At 38.8% G+C, this 24,379-nt stretch overlaps 1 protein-coding gene across 4 annotated transcripts in view; it reads right to left on the bottom strand.

Annotated features, from left to right (window-relative positions):
* apba2b (amyloid beta (A4) precursor protein-binding, family A, member 2b) overlaps positions 1-24,379 on the bottom strand; it is a 76,197-nt gene that overhangs the window by 39,536 nt on the left and 12,282 nt on the right. Inside the window, exon 1 of one of the 4 annotated variants that reach the window (XM_038283879.1) lies at positions 1,197-1,345. The exons of the other annotated variants lie outside the window; for them this stretch is intronic. The gene's annotated coding sequence lies outside the window, so the exon portion shown is untranslated. Of the gene's footprint in view, positions 1-1,196; positions 1,346-24,379 lie in introns of those variants that run through there. 4 annotated transcript variants of the gene reach the window in all.

The raw sequence follows: 24,379 nt of genomic DNA, 5'->3' as shown, positions 1-24,379 counted from the left end.
TGTTTTTATATATTTTGTAAATGTCTGCTATCTGGTATATTCTTGTACACTAAGCATGGCGCTTTCCACAGAACCTCATACAAATTGTGAGCTATACCCTAAGCCGATTTTATATTATTCTGTTTTTTTAATTCTCAGTTGTAAACTCACTGGCTGAATCCAAAACTGCCCCCTAACTAGTAATTCTTAACTATCAAGCGTCACTTGCAAAAAAATCGCAGTCATACGGCACCTGGATTGTAGGGGGTATAAATGTGAATGGGACAGCCTCTTCCCTCCAATGGAAAGGGAAAACAGTAGTCCCAATAGCAACACAGTGACACCGCATGTGTGTGGCTTTAGCTCTGTGGCACAGGTTAAGGGAGCTTTGCCTTCTGCTTCTTCCAGATGCCCTATTCCAGCAGAAGCATTATCAGAGTGGAGCTACTCAAAACAGTTGGACTCATATCAATTAAGGATTGCATCCTTGTTTCTGAAAGTTAACTTGTTGGCTTTAAAATAAAACAATAAACCAGCAATGTTTTTATTTATCCAGCTCTATCAGCACCTCCCGTGCCTGCTCTTTATTTAATCAACATACATATTTTTTATTCAGTTGCAGAGTTCATATATTTTATTTTTTTCAATTGTTCTTTCAATTAAGTGGTCATATTTATTAGGTCTGTCGAATAACTGTATAAGCATAATTTCTTGCTACATTAAAGTCCACGAAATGCAATCCAAAGCTAAAAGTTCAGTATTCATTTATATTTTATTGTTTTGTCAGCTTCCCCTCTCTCAGTTGTAGCTGTACGTTGCCATGCACATCTTCCCTCAGAGGGGGTGTTGTTGCTGCTCCCTATCAGTTATCCTTCTTCTGAATTATGTTTCCTATTTACATGAATGAAACCAGTTAATCAGATCTATCCAACAAGCCAGGAAACATATTTCTAAAAAAGACATACGCCTGCACATTGGCACCTATCAATGCTTTTTTAATGCAGTTTCTTACATAACACACTGAGTTCTGACTCACAATACAAAGCTTTTTGATCACATAGACACTGTACATGAGCCCACCTGATGAAATAAAGCAACATGTTACACATTTTAAACCACTCACTCTAGCTTTTCAGTGTATCCTTGTGGAAAATATCTAAAAACAATCAAATTTGTTCAATGTCTAGCATACGATGCTCTAACTGTATATGTCTTACCTGGAGCTGGCATGTGATACACAATAGGTCTGGGATTTGGTGTAAGAACAGCAGCCCTGCTTTTCCTCACTCGTGCTTCTCCTCGCTCCTCCCATCCCCCCTCTAGCTGCCAAACAGCGTGAACCTCTATGACTCCACCCTCTCTTTATCCTCATTCTATAAACCAGCTCCATCATTTGAGAGCTCAGCCCCACCCCAAACGATTCCGTAAAGCTCAGTCAGGATTGGTTACTAGGGGTAACTGCATCCTCTGGGGAATGATAACCTTTGACAATTTCTTTGTTAGCTTCTTGGGCTTTAAAACTAATGCTTCAACAGAATCAAATACTGCTGCTTTCTTTATGCTTCACACACTTCTATTTGGGATATTTTTTTTGTTTTGTTTGTTTTTTAAAAGGATCTAAGTCCTTGTTCAGGTGGCATTCACAAAATCTGCTTTGTATGACATGCATTCTATTTCTTTACTGTGCAACATACAATATATTTTTGCATGTATTAATAAAATATTATAATAAAATCATGACAAGATATATATATCATCCTTCTTGCTGATTTAATACTATTGTGTCCAAAATAAAATGAATTACTGTCTGATTTTACATCTCTGACTGCAGCCTTCAGTTTTAAACACCGCAGTTAGAAAAAAAACCTTCAGTTTTATAAGGATTTTCTATCCTACTTTGGCTCTCATGCTTACACTTCCAGCTTTTCTCACACTGAAATTGAGTTTGCATATCATAGATCACTGAAGCAACATAAATTTGATCCCCAAGGCTGCCTCTTATTGCATCCATGAGCAACTGCTGAATAGCTCTCATAAACAAATAGAAACTTATGAGTTTTTGTTTTTGTTCCAGATTCAGAGGCAAACATTTTCAGCTCTTTTAGCTGACAGTTCAAAGCACAGCCGTTTTCTGAGACTTGACTTGCTTTTTGTCTGAGTTTTGAAACCAAAGACAGTTGATAAGTTTTGTTTAATCTTTCTTTTTGTGACAAAGAAAAAAAGCGAGAACAAAAGAACATTTTACAGAATGAGCAGGAAATAGCTCCACTTTCAGTTTTCTTTTAGATCAGTGAAAGAAAACTAATTACTTTTTTATCTTACTAAATTCTACTTCAATGTAATTTACACCAATAACTTTAATCAGTCCTGGCAGGCATGAGAAAAACAAAAAGATTCAAAATCATAAACAAAACTCAAAGGAAGTCTGAGGCGGAAAGACTTGCAAAATGTCAAATATCTTTAATCACATGAGCTCCACATATCAGGTAATGCTTTTTGTAGCATTGATGTGTTTGTTAGCAGGATTACGGAAAAAGATTGAACCAATTGCTCTAACATTTTACCACAGGTGTGTCTTATACTGCCTTAGTTAGAACTCTTTACATTGTGGTGGTGATCTGGATCATGATCCAGATTTAGGAGTTTTTAAAGGATTTCCAAGCACTGCGAGATTGAAGTGTTGCCAGAGCTCCAGAAAAAGAAGCTACATACATTTAATCATTTAATGCTAAACTAAGGCTGTCTGTGAAGATCCTTTACATCTACATGCCTGACTGAATGCAGTGATAAGATATTTTTATTCCTATCATTATCTCAAAGAAGGTAATGTTTTCTGTGTAGTTGGTTTGTTTGCTGGTTAATTACAAAGATTACCAGAAAGCTTGAGCTGAATTCTTTCCACAGACGTTTCACAGCCAAGTCGGCGTGGCCTGTCTCAAAAGCTTTTTTTCTTGGATTTTTTGCTGAATAAATTTCTAAACTTTGAATCTTATTTTACTCTTTGGTTAGTTCTTAAATATTCTGGAAGTTGTGCAAAATATTTTGAGTTAAATCCTGCATCCAAAAAAGTAGTTATTTCCTCTGCTTGCCAATTGATTCTGAATTGTCCAGAGGTGTTCTATCTAATCTAATCTATCTAATCTGGGATTCATAACAAAGTGTCTTGATAATACTCTTCACGCAGCTAAGACATTTTAATCTTCCACCATTATTTCCTACATGAATCTAATGTAGTGAGCATATTCTAGCCTTTCAGCTGCCATCAGCCATAGTCAAAGCAACCACCTGGGGGCTCTTCTTCTTCTTTGAACTTGTGTTAATACTCAAGTAAATACTGCAAGCGCGACAGCTGCTCTAGGGTGATCATCCATTTAGGAAACTGATGACTTTATTGGTTTTCTCCGCACATAAAGACATGCAATTGAGCAGTGCTTAGGTCATTTTATGGTATCCTGATGGAAAAACCCAGAAATTATTAAGACCAGTGGTGATTTGTATTTCAGTTGTATGTAAATCTTGATTTCTTTTGGCATACTGATACATTGCTGATTGATACATTAGCTGTATTTTTAATAGATTATTGTAAATAGTTCTTTATTCTAGATATTTTTTTGAATCAACCCAAATCTCATGATTTATCTTGTTTGTTATGTCTGTGTTCTGTTTCTTATAGTGCCACAAAATCAAACAGAACAAAACAATTTTTCCTTTTGACAATACTATACAAATGATACATATAATTTGGGAAATTATTATTTAGTTGAGCCCTTACCTATTAAATGCAAATCTGCAAATTTAAATTTGAAGTGCTAATCATAACTGGCAGATCTCTATTAAATGTTAAGCATCTGCAGTTTGTACAAACAAATAAAATGCCCTTCTTAAACAGGAAACTTAAAAGAAGAACAATCACTTCTCTTTCACTGATTTCATAGGGATTTTTTATTTCCAAACATAATGTATGAAGCCTTTTACTTAGAAGAGGGGGCTTAAAAGTAACATCTTACATACAGTAATTGCAGAAATACAGTAAAAACACCCCATAAGTTCTTAGAGTAAATGTCACACCTTATAGATTCTAAATGTACCTTTAGTTTGCAAGTAAAAAAAAACACAAAAAGGAAAATTTAAAACTTAAAAAAAAATCTCTATACGTCAGCTCAATAATAAAAAAAATCAACTGACTGGCTCAGAAACCCCACAATCACATGCATAAAGAGGCAGTGTCAGCACCAGATTTGCCTTTAGTAACTCAGTTGTCTGTTTCTAGCTATAGCTAGGGAGGCCTTCTTTCTGTTCTAAGAACAATACATCGGTTTTTGATGAAGCTTTAAATTACCTTTGCACACATTCCTACTTTTGCAAACACATCTTGCAAATGTGTCCATTTGTGCTCCTCTCTATATTTCTGTTTTGACTATGTGTGTGCTTAAAAGCTGTGCTGAGGAGCAAACAGAGGATGAGAGAAGCAATTCAGAAGCAGCAGATGGCTCAGTAAGAGTGTGGGCCCCGGGAATACTGATGTCTCTCTGCCTGGAATATTAAGCCATGACCTCTGATCACACTGCTGAAAGACAGTCAGCCTTGGACAAGAGATTGCCAAAGCAGAATTAATGATAGAAGGAATAATCAACAGTGAAGATAAGTTCCCAAACTCTTCTCTAGTCTTACTTTTTTGTCAGAATTGATTGCTGTGTTATATGAATGTGGGAATAGACATAATTAAAATGTGGTATTTCTCATGATATTGACAGTAATTTATTGCATAAGTTGTTGATTATTTATATCATTCATTAACTCCGCCAAGAACGTTATGTTTTTAGTTGACTTTGTGTGTGTGTGTGTTTATTTGTCTTTCCATCCGTCTGTATAAGGATAACTTACTAAAGTTATAAATGGATTGTAATAAAATTTCGAGGAACAATCCATTACATTTTGGTGATGAACCACACAACAATTCAGATACAGGATTATTTTAAAAGATTCTTTAACACTGTTTGGCTGAACAAGCAGTACCCTCCTAAACCAGAGGGTTGCAGCATGACTACTGACAGCTTCAGTGTCAGACTCAAGAAGGTCCAGAGTTATTATACTGAGGAGAAAAACACAGGAAAGGCGAGCTATACATTGTTAGAAGTCTCAATCTGCTGACAAAAGAAGAAAGCAGAGTTAATGAAAAAGGTGAGAGCAGGACAAACACCAAAGGCTGCAGACACATGCTATGCCTTATAACTTATAAACATTTGAAAGGATTTTAAGGATAAGATTGTTACCCAAGATGCACCTCATGGCAAGGAACAATTAATTAAAAGTCCTCGCCAATTATATATATATATATATATATATATATATATATATATATATATATATATATATATATATATATATATATATATATATATATATATATATATATATATATATATATTTCTTTATTTGGTATATATCTGAAAGGATCTACAACAACACTCTTTTAACTGGGGGATTGACAGATAAACCAAAACCGCTATTCATAATTTTATGATACTCCAAACTGCTTTGCAAAGCTGCAATAAATATGCAAAGTAGCATGTTGATCTTTTTGTTCTAGAAAAACTGTTGTTATTTAATCTAATGATAGATTAAAGCGGAACAGTGACCACTGACTTCTCAGGCACCAATCATGACCACAAATTCTGTGATCCATGAAATAACCACTGCTGCTATTCATCCGACATCTTTGTAAGGGTCAAATTATCCTGTAAACATTAAGCAACAGCATGAAACCCTTTCACTTTAACATATGTATATAAAATGGCAATTAAAACCTAAGGCAGTCACAAGGGAAATGTAAGATGAAGTATTACAAAGACACAGAGGAATATCTTCTTCTCTGTAGCCTCCTCCTTCACCCTTAAATGTTACTATGGCAATCCTTTGTTTTCCTACTTCAGTGTCAAGGAGGACTGATTTAGCCAAGCATAAAAAAAACCATACACAAAATAAAAGCATTCATAAGCTTATATAAACCCTCCCACTCTGCTAATAAAGTGTATGTTTCTGGAGTTTTGCAAACACAAGATTAGTCAACAGTTCTACAGCCCACTCTGTAAACAATTTCTGTTACATCCAATGAAACAGACAGGATCTGCCAGATGGACGTTTTCCACTCTGGGTGGTCTGGCATCGCTCTGCCATTATTCAAAGACACAACAAAATCAGCAAAATACCATAACCTGAACTTAGTATGATGTAAACAAATTATTAAACTAAATTGTAAGGAAATAAAATAAATGGGTATTCAATTTCATTAAGTTAAGGGTGGTGCCCCTCATATTCTAGATCTGTCAATCCCCCAAAAGCTGTGCACAAATCTAGTAATTACCAATTTATTTCAGTCATGTGTAAAAGGTGATTAAAACAACCCTACATTTAAACTGTATGCAGAAACCTGCTGGTTGTTTCAGAATGATAAAAAGTATTTAAAACTGTGTAGCATGAGTATCATGACTTAGATCCACCTCATATGGTCCAAATATGCTTCTACAGAGACTTTCTCTGCAATAATTCAATTAAACTTTTTTCGGGCAATTTATAGAATGCATATTGGGCTTGTGAATATGACATTAGCAGAACAATGCATTGTGGGTTGTGTGGCACTGAGGCTAGTAGAGGCAGGTATCCTGTTGGAGTGGGGTTACATGCCTTTCAGCAAGAGAGCATCACTGTAAAGCACAGCTAGCTGAGCTGTCGGATGGCACAGTTCCCAACAGTACAACCAAGGACATATTCAGCGATATTTACCAATAGATACCTTTTTGTGATTATATAATATAATTGTTTAAAAACATGACATTTAAATCCATTGTGGTTACTGCTAACTTTGCACAATCTGCACATGTGTCTGGAAGTGTTTCTTTCATAGGGAAGCCAGCCTATGACTGAACACCTTTAAATAAGCCACACACAGACACGAATGTGACTCATGGTGAACTTTTTAGCTATACGATAAAGAGAAAGAGAGCTGCTAAAGAGGACAATGCTGCACCTGTGGCCCAACTGGTCATATATCAGAAGTGGTACAGACAGTGACCCTATGTGTAGCTGCTCAGAACTTTGTGCTGGATGAAGCTGCACCTAACCAAAACGCTGAATAAATACGATAATTTAGATTTTGATGCTACAGATGTGCCGAAAACAAAAAAAGATGTGCAGGATTATAAACTGGCACAAACTAAACTGTTCATTATTTATTCTGTAAAAACTCTGCTTTGTTTTTAAAAACTATAAATATAAAAATATAACCATGGATGTCGTGGGGACAGTGATTCGCCTACATGTTATGAATGCTGGTGTACCATAAATGATAAATTATGAACAGTTTAGTTTGTGCCTTCAACTCATTGCCCATAGGAAGACGTTACTTGGATATAATAAAACCGAATATCTTCAGAACGGCTCCAAATGACACAAAACTAATATGGGTGAGTAGAACATGATGTAATTACCGTATTTTCACGACCATAAGGCGCACCGTACTAAAAGGCGCACTCTCAGTTATGTGTCCCATTTCTGTATTTAACACACATAAGGCGCACCGGACTATAGGGCGCGTTTTTTATATACAGGTACATGTCCTGTACTACCTTTAAATACCTCTACTGCGTATTTAAAAATACAGCGGGGGCAAAACTGAGTATGACTGTGCTTTATTCATGTATTTATTACAAAGTATTAATCAAACCCGGCAGCTGGCCGTGAGACAGACACATCGCAGATGACACAGCGCTGTGGTCACTCCTAAATTAACTTAAAATCCTGAAACCTGCCGACAGAATATGTTCAGTTTTATTACCGGTATCCTGGTGCCTGCAGTTTAAATTATTTAGATGAAAAACACCTGCCAGCAGCTGTGGTGAACCTGGAGGCTGCCCGGCCTAGAGGCTGCTGATGAAAGGATTTCTGCTGTCTGTGCACCGCTGGTATGTGGGGGTCTGAGCGCCTCCGACAGAAATGGATAATCTGGATGAACTGACTGCAATTATTAAGTTTTCAGGTGGACTTTCTCACTTAAAAATATAGTAAAACTACTTTATTCCCACTGATCACAGCAAATATAGCTGCAAGATTTGGATTATTTAGATGAAAAAACACCTGCCAGCCACCGCGGTGAAGAGGAGGAGACCCGCCCAGAGGCTGCTGTTGAATTAAGTTTTCAGGTAGAAAAATAGAGCGGGAGCAAAACTGAGTATGATTGTGCTTTATTCATGTATTTATTACAAAGTATTAATCAAACCCATCAAAGTCATCATCCTCTGTTTCTGAATTAAACAGCTGCGCTAAATCAGACATGCCAATTTCCCCTTCTTCGCTGTCAGAGTCACTTTCCGTGCAGCGCGGCTCCTCAGAAATAATGCCGGCTTTTGCAAAAGCTCGAACAACTGAGCCAGCAGACACGTCAGTCCAAGCATCTGCAATCCATCCGCAAACGATGGTGTAACTTGCCCGGCGCTGCCTTCCACTTATCCTGAAACTGTGGTCTCTGTCTGTCATCAATCGCTCCCACGCCGCTCGCAGCCTTACTTTGAACGGCCGCTTCACACCGATGTCGAGCGGTTGAAGTCCCTTTGTCAGACCCCCGAGATAACGGTGAGCACAGCGTTTATTTGATTCACCATGTTTTTCTCATCAGCTGTGAGATGGGCACGCATGGAGTCACAGATTAACTGCGATGGTGATGCGTGGAAAAAAACACCTGTTCTCCTCACATACACCTGCCTCTGCCACGCTTTCATCATCTCATCCATCCAGCCTTTTTCATTTAATATCATATGTCATCAGAGCGCTGTGTCTGTCTCGCTGTCAGCTCCCAGATCAGCTTCTCTGATTGGTTGATGCGGCGCGTCCAGCAGCAAAACTTCAATTTTTCCATCTCGAGCAGCAGCAGCGCGTTGGCGGTGCGTCAGATGCTTAAACACTTCCCGACGTGCTGCACCTGCTGCTGCGGGACCTTTTGCTGCACCTATACGCACGTCAACCATTGACTTTGCATGTAAACTCGCTGCTTCTGCTGCACCTGCTGGGTCCGGTTCACACCAATGTCGAGCGCTTGAACAGCGAGCACAGCGTTAATTTGTTTCCCCATGTTTTTCACATCAGCTGTGAGATGGGCACGCATGGAGTTACATATTAACAGCGATGGTGATGAGTGGAAAAAAAAACACCTGGTCTCCTTACATTCAGCCACTCTTTCATCATCTCCTCAATGAGGTGGTCTCAAAAGTCGCAGTTTCAACACACATAGGACGCACCGCACCATAGGGCGCACCGCACATTTTGAGGGGAAAAAAAGACGTTTAAGTTCGCCTTATAGTCGTGAAAATACGGTACGTAAAATCAAGGGGCCAATGTAAAATAAACGGTGTTCCCCTTTAAGCTCAACTTCCAAAAAAGTCAATAAATTCCCATAAATTCCTTGATCAGAAACCTTCCTGGTTCAATTTCGTCCTTCAAATGAGCAAATGTAGTGTCTACTGTTTAGGAATTTCTGTCTGCTGTTTAAACGAATGAGAACATTCTTCCGTTAATTGAGAGCATGGAGGAAAATCATTGCCACTTATTACTATTATCCCTGGCCGGATGAGTGCAACTTGTCAAAATGATTATCATACTTAAATTTTCATACCTATTCCAACATGGTCCCATACTAATTACAATGGCATTTTTTTTGATTAACTGGATAAAATTATTTAATTGTTTTTCTGGGTCAAAAAATCTACCAGACCAAACAAAATTCTGCTTCAATCCCTGAAATGTGAGGGAGACCTTGCTCTTCCTAACTTCAGACATTACTACTGGGCAAGCTAATATACAGCCAACATACAAACTCTTGTACTGGAGGTCTGGTGATGATGCTTATTTTACTTAAGTGGAAATAATGCACCCCTACCTCTCATGACCACCGGGTGAGAAAGGGTATTGAGGCTTCACATATTACACTTGGTGCACCAATATGTTGTTGTAATGTTTAAGTGTGTGTGGAGTTTTTTCATCTTGTGTAGACATTGGCACCTCATGAGTAAATTTCTTAGGAAGATACTGCTTTGTGGGGACTAGTCAGCTTTCCATATGAAACAAATCTAGCTTATTACTAGCTTATTGGGTTGGTGGTTTTGTTTGTATTGGATAGGGTAAGTGTAAAGGTCTGGGTTAGGCCATACAAATGTAAGGAAAGCAATGCAAATCCCCACAAGATGTGGGGGTGGGGGACACCCACACACGCTGCATTATTCTGTTTTCCTCTTGGATTCTTATAAAACCTGCTTGCAATTAATTAGAGAAATATTTTTTCTAATGACTTTCATTAAGGAAGTATAATAGTAAGGTTGCTGGCATGCTGCTAAACAGGTCCGGAAGTTCTATTCCTCAATTTAATCAAGAAAAGTGAAATTGTTAAATGATTTATAAACAGTCCTTTGTAATCAAACTCCACTGTAAATCAAGTGATTTCTCCATAAAGATCAGGCACATATTTTCATTGTACTGTCAATTATATTTTCTGCCTGTAAGCCGAAGCATAAGCAACGTGAACTTCTACAACCTCAAGCCTTTCTTTCACTTTGACAAATGCCTGATAGACAAGCATATAACATTTATTGGATATGATGATAACCGCTAAATTTGGTGACCGCACCAAAACAAGCAAGCCACAGACTGGCTTAACTCTAATGTCCTGGCCCCTTCATACAGGAGCAGGTACGTCCAATAACTTCTTGGCACAATCACCCTGAGCGGTGAATAGGTTGACACAGCACAATGCTTAGTGATGATATTCACATCTTTACTCTTTCCTGGTCTGTGCATGGACTGCAAATCAACCATTCAGCAAAAGGAAGCTCTGACTAAAGGGAGCCAAAGCAACAAAGTCAGAAAAACAATAAACATCTTAGTCTGGTTTTATGCTATTTATGAGCTTACATATGCTGAAAGATGGACGGAAACCTCTAAACAGTAAGTGTGAGGTTTTGTTTTTTTCTGTATCACTGACCATTTGACAGAATTTTTCATGGAGACAAGGTCTGCACAGCCACAAAGACGAACAGACACCGCCCAAGACAAAACAAAAGACAGACTCACAGAAAGGCAAGGTTTAATTATCTGACTGCTCTTTTAGTGCTGACATTTCACTTATCAAAGATAAGTCAATCAGGTGTGTGGGAATTTGTGTCACACCAGTATGCAGGCTCGGACTGGTAATCTGTGATACCGGGCATTTGACCAGTGGGCCGGTCTTAATTTCAGCGTGCGAAGGCAGGCCCTCCTTAAATCATACCGGCCCCAACACTTACTGTCCGACTGAAGCACCTCCCTGTGACAGTAAATAACTGAAGGAGCTCAAGAAGTAATACAATATTAACTATCTAAATGATGCATGCCGTATATATATTGCCCTTCCTTGTCATGCACATCTTTGTGACGGTTGGCATATGGTGTAAGTTTCTATTTCCTCAAACTGTAAAATCCTTGCAACAAACTAAGTTATAATAAAAATAAAATGCTTTCTTTAAACCAAACTATGATGTTCCTCTTATATTTCGCAAATTTATGTTTGAATATTTTGCAAAAATATGTTGCGGTGCATGATGAGGGTTTTGCATCTAAAGGCTAACACTTCCCGTCTTACATGCATTGTTGCCAGGTTGGGATGTTTCCTAATCTGGCAATTTAGGATGGCTGTCTATGGGTAAAAAACATTTTTTTCTATAGATTTATTGCCTAAGAGATCAATAGGCTTTGGTTCAAATTGGGCGAGGTTTCGTATATCCAGACATTTTTTGAACATTATTTGGGCTGGAAAATGTGAGTCAGTGACATCTGGCAACCCTGCTTATGTGGTGAGTATGGATATTATGCAGAAGCAGTCACTGTCGCGTCTGTGTTAATAACCAAAGCCAGTAAAACCGCATTATAGAAGTCTTGGAGCTGTGATGTTGTGATGCTTGAAGATAGATCGGTTAATCCACAATGTGTATTCATATAGTGTTTCACATTTGAGACGCACTTGTTTGACTGTGCTTCTATTTTTTTTTTTCCGCTGGGCAGTGTAGATGGAATAATGCCAGGGCCGAAAATCGTTCCCAGTCCGACCCTGCCAGTATGCCAATGACACCAGATCATTGAGTATATAGACTTTGTTCTATCCGACAGCTTGAATGCGTGTACTTGTTTGTGTGTGCTTGCAGGTGTGAGAAAATCACATCAGTCCTCTCAAAGCAGGCAGTTTGAGCAGGTGTCACACCTCTCAGCATACTTTATCTTTTACTAAACCCAGGGGGGGAAATACACTGTCAGGGTGGAAGATTTAAATCTGCATACAGTAGCTCAACTGCACTCAAACACAAACGTATGATACACACCTACAAACAATTTTATATACTGTTATGCAATGAGTATTAAAATAAATCATAATGTCTGTTTGTGTGCTTGTTTTATGCTAAACAAAGAACAATTTTTTTTCAGGGGGGAATTTAGAGACAAACTCCACCTTTGAGTCTTCTACATGAACTATAAAGCTATGTTAATGAGGTGGGGGATTTCTTTTCTCAGATCTGGAAGCTTGGAGAAAACAATTAGACAATAAACACAACAGCAAGCGCAGTTTGATAGAGGAGGCAAGCTTGCTAAGTAATAATGCATGATTCACAGCTATTTTAAGGTTGTAGATCTCAAAACCTAGATTTCTTCAGGGAAATCTTCCCAAGGTGGCTCAGTAGAAGCAGTGCCAAGCTAGAGTAGTGTTAGTTCAGTGGTTAAGTGAGAGACTACAAAAGGTTGCATCTGATAAAACCAATCCATTGCTTATATATGATTTCAAAGTCATAAGAAATTTCTCATGTAAAGGACTTCAAAAAATTATGGAATTATTTTAAATACATATAAAAAAATTACACTTAGAATAATTTTTAGCATTAAGCCTATAGCAAAGACAGCAGAAGTCACAAAATTTAGGGTAGCCCATTCAATCTTATTTTGCACAACTAAAAGAGTCAAAAAAAAAAACTCAACACAAAATTCTGTGTGTAGGACATACCCAACTATTCCCTAGCATCCACTAATCAAAGCCTCTGGATTATTTTTTTAATCTGGTAGTTGTTAATAAACTATATATAGTATACATTTTCCTCTCAGTGCAATTATAGGTCACAACAGAAAAGAATCAACGTAAATTATCTGATTTAGCTTCTTAACTGGGTGAGTAAATACTAATTCCATTGATGCTAACTAGGGCCAATGAGAAACAGCAAGCTCAGACAGGGGATTGGTGGAGTTAATCACCAGCAGCACAGATCCAGTGATGACTTAAAACTGGATTATCACTGTGTTATATTGAATCTTCTTACATAACCATCACCGGTGTTAGATTACCAAACGGGTCAGTATGTATAATAAGGTTCTTTCCACAGAATTGAGTCTCGCATGCTGAGGGTTTTCCCTACTGTGGGCCACTTCCAGCTCTTTCAATATGTTCAACTGTCCCAGACGGATATGAATTGATCTAGGATCAAGTCTTAATTCTGACCACAAGTTTGCAGATGTTGCTTTTATACTTAACAAGTCGATTTTATCAGTAAGGAGGCTTAGCAGCATTAAACAGAGAGCCTGGCTACCATACAACTGTCAACCTCCCTGCTGGACATAGCATAGTCAACACAGTGCTCCTCAAGCTGCAAAAGAAATTCCCCTCTCTCCACAGGGTATATTGTCTGATGTGACCCCTACTGCCTGTAGCGCAACCATTTATAGCTCTTAGGATTGCCCAATGCCACCACTTAACCTCCCAGCATACTAGATAGATTCTACAATTGATCAGTGACAAGCTGTGCTGCATGCCTTGTAATTTTATCGATCTTATGCTGCAGACCATAGAAAGTGATCATTGGGGAGAAAGTAAAGATAGAAAAAAAAAATTCCAGCTGTTTAAGCACCATTTGATGAGATAATGCTAGACATACATAAAAAGCAACATCAATAAGATTCTGTATTAGAGTGTGCACAAAGTAGTCATCTCACAGCACAACAACAGTATATTAACACTGGCTGACATGCTGAGGTGTCCACCAAAGGACTACATTTCTTATATTTTTATATAACTCATAGGTTATAGTATAAAGCAATGTGCTTATAAAATTTGCAGGTAATGGCGGGATATTTAGTATTAGCAAAAACTACATTAAAACATCTAGATCGGATCGCACAGTATTCATAGGCATCACTTGCATAAGAGTACAGCTTTGGACATACAGGTGCTGGTCATAAAATTAGAATATCATGAAAAAGTAGATTGATTTCAGTAATTCCATTTAAAAAGTGAAACTTGTATATTATATTCATACATTACATACAAACTCATATATTTCAGATGTTTATTTTGTTTAATTTTGATGATTACAAATGACAACAAATGAAAATCTCAAATTCATCATATCAGAAAATTAGAATATTGTGAAAAGGTTCAAAATTGATGGCCCCTGGTGCCACACTCTAATCAGCTAATTAACTCAAACCACCTGCAAAAGCCTTTAAATGGTCTTTCAGTCTAGTTCTATAGGCTACACAATCATGGGGAAGACTGCTGACTTGACAGTTGTCCAAAAGACGACCATCGACACCTTGCACAAGGAGGGCAAGACACAAAAGGTCATCGCTAAAGAGGCTGGCTGTTCACAGAGCTCAGTGTCCAAGCACATTAATAGAGAGGCGAAGGGAAGGAAAAGATGTGGTCGAAAAAAGTGTACAAGCAAGAGAGATAAGTGCACCCTGGAGAGGATTGTGAAACAAAACCCATTCAAAAATGTGGGGGAGATTCACAAAGAGTGGACTGCAGCTGGAGTGAGTGCTTCAAGAACCACCACACACAGACGTATGAAAGACATGGGTTTCTGCTGTCACATTCCTTGTGTCAAGCCACTCTTGAACCACAGACAGCGTCAGAAGCGTCTTGCCTGGGCTAAAGAGAAACAGGACTGGACTGCTGGTGAGTGGTCCAAAGTCATGTTCTCTGATGAAAGTAAATTTTGCATTTCCTTTGGAAATCAAGGTCCCAGAGTCTGGAGGAAAAGAAGAGAGGCACTTCATCCACGTTGCTTGAAGTCCAGTGTAAAGTTTCCACAGTCAGTGATGGTTTGGGGTGCCATGTCATCTGCTGGTGTTGGTCCATTGTGTTTTCTGAGGTCCAGGGTCAACGCAGCCACATACCAGGAAGTTTTAGAGCACTTCATGCTTCCTGCAGCTGACCAACTTTTTGGAGATGCAGATTTCATTTTCCAACAGGACTTGGCACCTGCACACAGTGCCAAAGCTACCAGTACCTGGTTGAAGGACCATGGTATCCCTGTTCTTAATTGGCCAGCAAACTCTCCTGACCTTAACCCCATAGAAAATCTATGGGGTATTGTGAAGAAGAAGATGCAATACACCAGACCCAACAATTCAGAAGAGCTAAAAGCCACTATTAGAGCAACCTGGGCTATCATAACACCTGAGCAGTGCCACAGACTGATCGACTCCATGCCACGCCGCATTGCTGCAGTAATACAGGCCAAAGGAGGCCCAACTAAATACTGAGTGCTGTACATGCTCATACTTTTCATGTTCATACTTTTCAGTTGGCCAACATTTCTATAAATCCTTTGTTTTTATTGGTCTTCAGTAATATTCTAATTTTCTGATATGATGAATTTGAGATTTTCATTTGTTGTCATTTGTAATTATCAAAATTAAACAAAATAAACATCTGAAATATATGAGTTTGTATGTAATGTATGAATATAATATACAAGTTTCACTTTTTAAATGGAATTACTGAAATCAATCTACTTTTTCATGATATTCTAATTTTATGACCAGCACCTGTATCTAGCATTTTACCAAAACAGAAGTCAGCTACAGACTTACCCCAAATATGCCCTAAATCCCAACAAAGGATAATTAGGTGTACAGTAACAAAATGTGTCATAAGGAAAGTACAGCACAAAAGAAGAAAAAACTGAAAAAAACACAAATTTCTTATTTTCACAATAATTTGTAACTTAATCCTGGTAATCCCTTTCTTGCAAATTAATGCATTATTTTTGCACCTTAAAATTACATATCGACACACAAACAAACCCCTGGGTTACAGGATGGGTGGAATGATGGCTTTGTCTTTGGATGGAGATTGTTGTGAGTCTCAACCAATGTCAAGTTAAAACAGCAAATGGTGTATTGGTGTGAGTGCAATACCATCTCCACCCAACTGGTACGCACCTCACAGAAATCAAGCGCACCCATCTGTCTCACTCAGGCCTTCAGGAGCCTATAAAGTAATTCAACACACCTGTGTTCTGAGCAATCTCTACAGACAAAGACCTCATCTTCAAGCTCCTGCAGAGACACCACTGGTAGGAAATGAACTTTAAAACATTAAACCTGCATTCAGAGGACCTAGCAGGCTTTACAAAGATGGATTTATGCATTTGGAATTAACTTTGTTTTGCTTATTTATTGATAACTCAAAAGTAAAAAACATTGACTGGAAACTTATTAATTCATTGTGTTTTGTTTATTTGTAGGTTTTCAACCTGCTTGGTTGTCTTGTCTTTGAAATTGAAGTGATTTAAAGAAGAAAAAGAAAAGAGAAATAAAAAGATGACACTGAGATGAGTTGGTCCTGAGTCTCTTTGATGGGAGCAAGCCCTTTTCAAGTTTGGGCAGAAGGCAAGGTGGTTTGTAGAGGCAAAAAACTTGACAGTAGAAAACCAGTGGAAAACCACTTGGAAGCCAATTGGAAACCAGTTGGAAACCAACTGAAGACCTGATGAATGTGAAGTCCTGACAAAAGGGCTTTGACGAATCAACTCAAGGAGGACATCAGGTCATCTCATCTGTACAATCCACAATGGCTGAAGAAATGTTTGGAAAGTCACTGAAACAATTGAAGCTGGATCGCACCATGGCAAAATCTTCCTTCACCAAGCAAGCAAACTTCCTGAGCAGAAAAGCTTCCAACATCACAGAGATGGAACTGCGAGCGGAGTTCAAAAAGCTAACCTCTGATGCCAGACATGTAAGTGATTCAAATGATGATTACAAAGCTGGACTATTAGCAGAGATGGAAGTTGAAGCTGGTGAACTTGATAAACGGCAAGAAGCTGATTTGGAAAAGACTATTGATGACTGTGAATCAAAATTAGAAGAAGTCAAACAAATAGTTCAGTCTAATTTGTGGAAAAAATATGGTCAAGATGAGCTCTATACTGCAATCCAAGAGGCAGAAAAGGCATGTAATGATGCTTCTGACATAAAAGTTTTAACTGTGAACAAAAGTGCATATGAAGTCCAACTGTCCTTTGTGGAGAATGTGATCCAGGAATCTATTAAAAGTTTTGTGACCTGGGAAATATGGATTCCTGTAGAAGAGAGGGACAATATTGAAGACAGAATAAAACAGATTAAATTGATGAAAAATAAACTTCAAGCAAGAAAATCACAGTTTGCCATAGCACAAACGATCGCAGAGGAGAAGAGTAAATCAGATGCTGCTCAATCAGACCTTACATCTTTACCTATACTAGCTCCACCCGCAACCATTGTAAAGATCAGGCCCATTTGTCTACCAAAATTTCATGGCTGTAAAAGAAACTTTCACAGATGGAGAAAAGACTGGGAAAGTCTGCAGAAGCAGGGAGAACCAAGTGGCTCAGTGGAAGTGAAAAAGTTTCAGTTGTTGGATAGTGTAGATGAAAGGATCTGTAGTGAATTACACCTGTCTGCTTATGATACTGCTGCAGATATGTTCCGAGTGATGGAAAATAGGTATGGCGACAAGTCAAGTATTGCTTTAGAAATTATTGAAGAGCTTGAGAAGACTCCACCCCTGAAAGCAAACCAGCCAAGGAAGGTGATAGATCTTATACAAACAATTGAAAAGGCTCTAGCTGACTTAACAGAGCTAGGTAACATTGGAGCCATGAAAAACCCTCTGGTTATTAAATCTCTAGAGAGCAAACTACCTGATGTTATCAAAAGAGACTGGCTAGTTTTTATGGTTAATCCTGCCAATGCAGTTACACCAGATAACCATTTTGATAGTCTTCTCAAATTTTTAAAAACACAGGAGGAAGTTCTAGAGAGATTAGAGCAACTTGGAGTGAGTGAAAAGACTGAGAAGAAGGTTGAGAAACGACATGCTTTTACTCGATCCACAAGAAAGAATCATGTCTGTATTGTGTGTGGAGACGCAAGACATGGAGATAAAATATTCTTCTGCAAACAGTTCAAAGAAATGAATGTACCTGAAAAGCTCAACATTGTAAAGACATTGGAAACATGCAAAAGGTGTTTGAGAAAGCATGAAGAGGATGCTGGATGCATCAACACTTACCTTTGTAGAAACAAAGACTGTAAGAAAGGGAGCTTTTCAGATCACCATTTCCTCCTTTGCCCAAAGGGTGAGCTTACAAGGGTTGGGATTGATAAACCAAGAAGGAAAGATAGACTAACAGAAGAGCAGGAGAAATTCATAGCTGGACTTTCACCAGAACTAGCAGAAGAATGCAGAAAAGCCTTTTCAAATGTAACTGCTTCAACAAGAAACACAAAGTGTGAAGTCCCTGGGCTTATGGAGTCATATGGACTAAAGGAGCAACCTGTCATTCTAATGCTGTTGGAAGTCACTGCAAATGCAGGCCAGAAAATTGGCACTTTAATTGACTTGGCTTCTGATACCAATTACATTACTCATCAAGCAGCTAAAAGGTTGAACCTAGAAGGTGAGAACATAACATTAGTTGTTCATGGTGTTGGGGGAATGTCAGTCAAAGTTAGAACAAAACGATACCTGTTAAAAGTTAGAGTCAAAACCCCCAAAGGCACAGTGAAAGCCCACCAGCTCATTTGTTATGGACTCAGTGAAATTGCTAAAGTGCATAAAGTCATTCAACCACTGCAGCTGCAAAAGTTTTTCCCAGATGTTGACCTGGAAGACCTCAAAAGACCAGATACCATTGAGCTGCTAATAAGTCACAGAGAAGGCAGACTGGCCCCTCAAAGAGTCAAGGTTGTTGGAGACCTGGTCCTGTGGAACAGTCCACTAGGCATGGCCGTGGGAGGAGCTCATCCGGACCTTTGTGAAGATGTCGACGTGGCAGCACACAGGTCAGAGACACACTTTGCTCGTTCTATGCGCACTGCTGCTGTAAAGTATGAAGAAGTCTGCAGTTTCAAAGAAGTTAAAGCAGAAAGCAAAAGTACAACTACCAATAAAGAGTTCATTGATTGGTGGAAGTGGGAGAGCATAGGAACAGCTTGTGAACCAAAGTGTGGTGGATGTCGCTGTGGGACATGTCAACCAGGTGGAAAAGATATGACATTAATGGAGGAGAAAGAACTTGAAATAATTAAACAAGGTCTTACCTATGTGCAAGCAGATGACCACAGTGATGCTCCCCACTGGGATGCAAAGTATCCTTGGATTGTAGAACCCACTTGTCTTCCCAATAACAGGAAAAGTGTTGAATCAACTTTCTTAAGAACAGAAAGACGATTAAATAAAGAGCCTGAATGGCAAACTGTCTATGCAAACCAGGTGCATGAAATGGTGGAGAGGAAAGCAGCAATAAAGCTAACAGAAGCCACCCTAAACAACTGGAAAGGACCAGTATGGTATGTAAACCACCAGGTGGCACCAAATCCTCATTCTGTGACCCCTCCTGTGCGTTTAGTATGGAACAGCAGTCAAAGATTTGAAGGTCTAAGTATGAATGATATTCTGCTGAAAGGTCCTGATGTTTTAAATCCTATTCGTGCTGTTCTACTCAGGTTCAGAAGGGGACTGCATGCTGCCTTGGGAGACATTAAAAAGATGTATAACTCTGTGTGGCTTGAGGACCTGGAGAGACATCTACACAGGTTCCTCTGGAGAGACAGCTCAGAAGAGGAGATCGGTGAGTTTGCCATTACCAGAGTTAACATTGGGGATCGACCTGCTGGATGTATTGCCCAAGTAGCAATGCGAGAGACAGCAAAACTGCCCATATTTAACAGCTGTAAAGAGGAGCGGAGGATCCTGGAAGAAGACTGTTATGTTGATGACATCTTAACATCTGACAATGACCCAGAACTTTTGCAAAAGCACACTAAGAAGGTGGAAGAGATCTTACAAGCTGGGGGATTCTTTTTGAAACCATGGGTCCTATCAGGTCAAAGTGGGAGGCAAAAAATGTCCTTACCTAGCAGGGAAAAAATCTTTACACTCCCTAATCAGTTGAAAGAAGATGATAATAAGGCTTTGGGAGTGGGATATCTGGTGGAGGAGGATAAATTATATGTGATGACATCAATCAACTTCTCAAAAAGAATGAAAAAAATGAAAGTGGGACAAAACCTAGAAGAAGGAGAAGTGAGGGCAAATACTCCAAATCCTCTCACTAGAAGAGAACTCCTTAGCCAAGTAGCTAGTCTTTTTGATCCCATTGGGCTAGTCACACCCACCAAACAGAAAGGAGCCATTCTAGTGAGGAAGGCTTTCCAAGAAACCAGAACTGCAGGTAAAGCAGGTGACACTTGGGATCAGCCACTTTCTGATGGGCTAAGAAATGAAGCCATTGAGTTGTTCCAGGAGTATGTGCGCCTTGGCCAAATAAAATTTCACAGGAGTTTAACACCAATCAGTTGGATTGGAAAGCCCATAGGAATAACTTTTTCTGATGGAAGTGACAAAAGTTATGGTGCAGTTCTATACTTCAGATGGGAGACAGAGCAAGGGATCCAAGTGAGACTTGTAGAATCCAAAGCAAAACTCACTCCACTTGACCAGAAAGGAGAACCTGTAAAAGCAGAAATTTGTGGTGCAGTGTTTGCAGCTCGACTGAGGAAGTATGTTGAAAAGCACAGCAGGATGGAAATTGGAGGCTGGTACCATTTTCTGGACAGCCAAACTGTGCTAGGAGCCATTCAGCGTGACAGCTATGGATACCAAACTTTCTTTGCTAACAGAGTTGGTGAAATACAGAAAGCTGGGGCGGTTGCAGATTGGTGGTGGATTCCAGGTGAGCTCAATGTCGCAGACATTACATCAAGAGGAGCATGTCCTGAGTACCTCTAAGAGGACTCACAGTGGCAAAATGGACCAAAATTCTTGTCGCAACCTATTGATCAATGGCCGATAAGATCAGCCAAAGACATTGCTATAGGTGCAAAAGAAGGTGTTGAAAAGCTCCAGAGAAAAGCTTTCTCAGCAGTAACAACCAGAGCACAGTCTAAGCAAACTAAACAAAAAATGTGTGATGAGGATGTGACAAAGAATGCTTTAAAAGCTACAGAGTGTAAAGAAAAAGACAGCCAACTCAAAATCTCTCCTCTTACATTCATTGCCAAACAATTAATTCAAGAGAGAAGATATAGTAGTCTTTCTAAACTAGTCAGAGTCATTGCATGGGTGAGAAGAGCTGTTGAAAACTGGAAACTCGCTTTGGAAAGCAAGCAAAGAGCAAATTCAACAGGAAGCTTTGAAACATGGAACTGAATGGAGCTGGAAAATACATCCTGCAGACTCCCCCCATAGGAATGGGGCAGCAGAAGCAGCTGTAAAGATAGTCAAGCAAGCATTGCACAATCTAGGATCAGATGGAGTTTTTACATGGAGTGAATTTCAAACATTCCTGTATATGGCAGCTAATCTGGCTAATGAAAGACCAATAGATGCAAGAACTCAAAGTCGAGAAGATTGCATAAGCTACATCACCCCAAACTCTCTGCTGCTTGGAAGAACTGATCCAAAGAGTGATAACTGTGGATTTGACTTTAAAAGTTATCCACTCAAGAGATTAAGGTTCATTCAAACAGAAGTGGACAGATTCTGGAGAAAATGGAGTCAACTAGCTGGACCAAATTTGTTTGTCAGAAGTAAATGGCATTCAAAGAAGCGAAATGTTGCTGTCGGAGACATTATTTGGCTTGCAGACCAAAATGCTTTGAGAGGTCAGTACAAACTTGGCAGAGTGATTAGTGTAAAAAGTGACGGAAAGGGGACGGTAAGAGATGTGCATGTTCGTACTTATCCAAGTTACCCCGTACCACTTGTGAGAGCTGGAGGACAAACGAGGAAGATGAGGAAGGAACTTCAAATGAAGATACCCTCAACAATACTTCACAGAGACGTAAGGCGCATTGTTGTGTTATTGCCAATAGAAGAACAAGAAAACCCTGCTGGGACAAGATCTAGTGAAGAGAAAGAGGTGTGACCTCCTTAGGTTCAAAGACCAGGAGCTCAAGTGGGAGGTGTCAAGTTAAAAGAGCAAATGGTGTATTGGTGTGAGTGCAATACCATCTCCACCCAACTGGTACGCACCTCACAGAAATCAAGCGCACCCATCTGTCTCACTCAGGCCTTCAGGAGCCTATAAAGTAATTCAACACACCTGTGTTCTGAGCAATCTCTACAGACAAAGACCTCATCTTCAAGCTCCTGCAGAGACACCACTGGTAGGAAATGAACTTTAAAACATTAAACCTGCATTCAGAGGACCTAGCAGGCTTTACAAAGATGGATTTATGCATTTGGAATTAACTTTGTTTTGCTTATTTATTGATGACTCAAAAGTAAAAAACATTGACTGGAAACTTATTAATTCATTGTGTTTTGTTTATTTGTAGGTTTTCAACCTGCTTGGTTGTCTTGTCTTTGAAATTGAAGTGATTTAAAGAAGAAAAAGAAAAGAGAAATAAAAAGATGACACTGAGATGAGTTGGTCCTGAGTCTCTTTGATGGGAGCAAGCCCTTTTCAAGTTTGGGCAGAAGGCAAGGTGGTTTGTAGAGGCCAAAAACTTGACAACCAATGACATCACTTCAATACCAGTACTGCTCTGTGCTTACTTCCAACAGAAAACAACAACAACAATACATAGAAAAATATGCTTTTAAACAGATTTGAATTTTTAAACTCTACATGATGCTGGGCTGAACAGATGCAATGTTATAAATAATCAATGCAACGCTGAATTGTCTTCATCAGGGTGGTTCGATTCAGACATATGACAGATGAAATCACCCACAGACAGCCACTTGGAGCTCTGTTAACAACTCCAAGCACCCCCTGATCCCTCCTTCATCTCCCGCCAAGACCATAAGGAGAACCAGGTCATAAATATGAAGCTTTGGGTAGATGAAGTGTCTTATTTTTTTTAAATCCATACATGTTCACTGTAAATAAACATAAGCGAGACAATTACAACTTCTTTAACAATTGATTTAAAACAATGTCATATTTATATTTTATTTCATTTGATTATGTAACTGTTTGTGTCAATATCAATTAGAAATACTAAGGAAATACCTAAATATAAATATGCTTAATCTATAAAGTATTTGCACATATCATTAAGCTTTTATTTATGAAACACTATTAGGAAATTAATAACATAAATGTAATACATTTAATCAAAATTGCTATTTACAATTGTTGCACAGCACTATTTGTTTTTCAAGAAAGTTTAATCAAAAAACTATGTCTGTGCAATCAGTTAATCAACGAGCCTACTCTGAAATATGCTTTCAGAGTTTCTGACTGCTATGATAACCTAACTAGACAGTTGCATTGGGAATCTCCAGCCTAAACTCAACCAGGAGTTCAAGGATTTCCGCCTACCTGTTATGCCTGGATCACAAAATTGTAAAAATATTGGGTGATTTTCACAATCTCAGAGACACCACACGTGACATAAAAAAAAAATCATAAATATAACAGGTGTTACCCTTCAGTGTGTCACTCCATACAGGAAAAGATTCCTTTTTGGGAACTTTCAGATGTCAGACAGGAAGTCTCATAAAACATTTCAAGATCAAGTTTGAGCTCAGCACAAATAAACATGGCTAAAAGGAAATAATAAAGGGAGTTGCTTGGAGACTAAATGTGACATAGAAAAAGCTTGTAAAATAGGGAATAGTTTAAAGAACTGGTGACAGCAAGAGAAGGGCTCTACTTAGTTAACTGGTAAGCTGTGTCTATTTTTCTTTTGTAAATTATGTTTTAATTGGCTACACCTCAAATTCAGCTGACTGCAACCTGCTGTGCCTTTCATAACAGTACACACAGCAGGATATAGTCAATCCAACATGGTGAATAGAGTATCATGGAAGTCCTTCCAATAAGAGCGCATCCTTCTTAACAGTTCATACAGTACATGACGGTATTTTTTCATAACATTATTTTAAAATCCATCAGGATCATCTGAGCCTCTTGGAAGTGTAAGACTGGGAAAAAATTGTTATGATTTTTTCATACTGCGACCAGACATTATCTGTTTGGAGAGCCCAAAAGGAAAGATGAAGCATTCATTAGTTATATGGTGAATAACTTAACTCCAAGTACCAGGATATAAAATG

Source organism: Cyprinodon tularosa, unplaced genomic scaffold (genome assembly GCF_016077235.1).
Source record: "Cyprinodon tularosa strain WSP-4 unplaced genomic scaffold, ASM1607723v1 ctg197, whole genome shotgun sequence".
Classification (NCBI taxonomy): Eukaryota; Metazoa; Chordata; class Actinopteri; order Cyprinodontiformes; family Cyprinodontidae; genus Cyprinodon; species Cyprinodon tularosa.
This window is presented reverse-complemented; position numbering and strand designations above follow the sequence as displayed.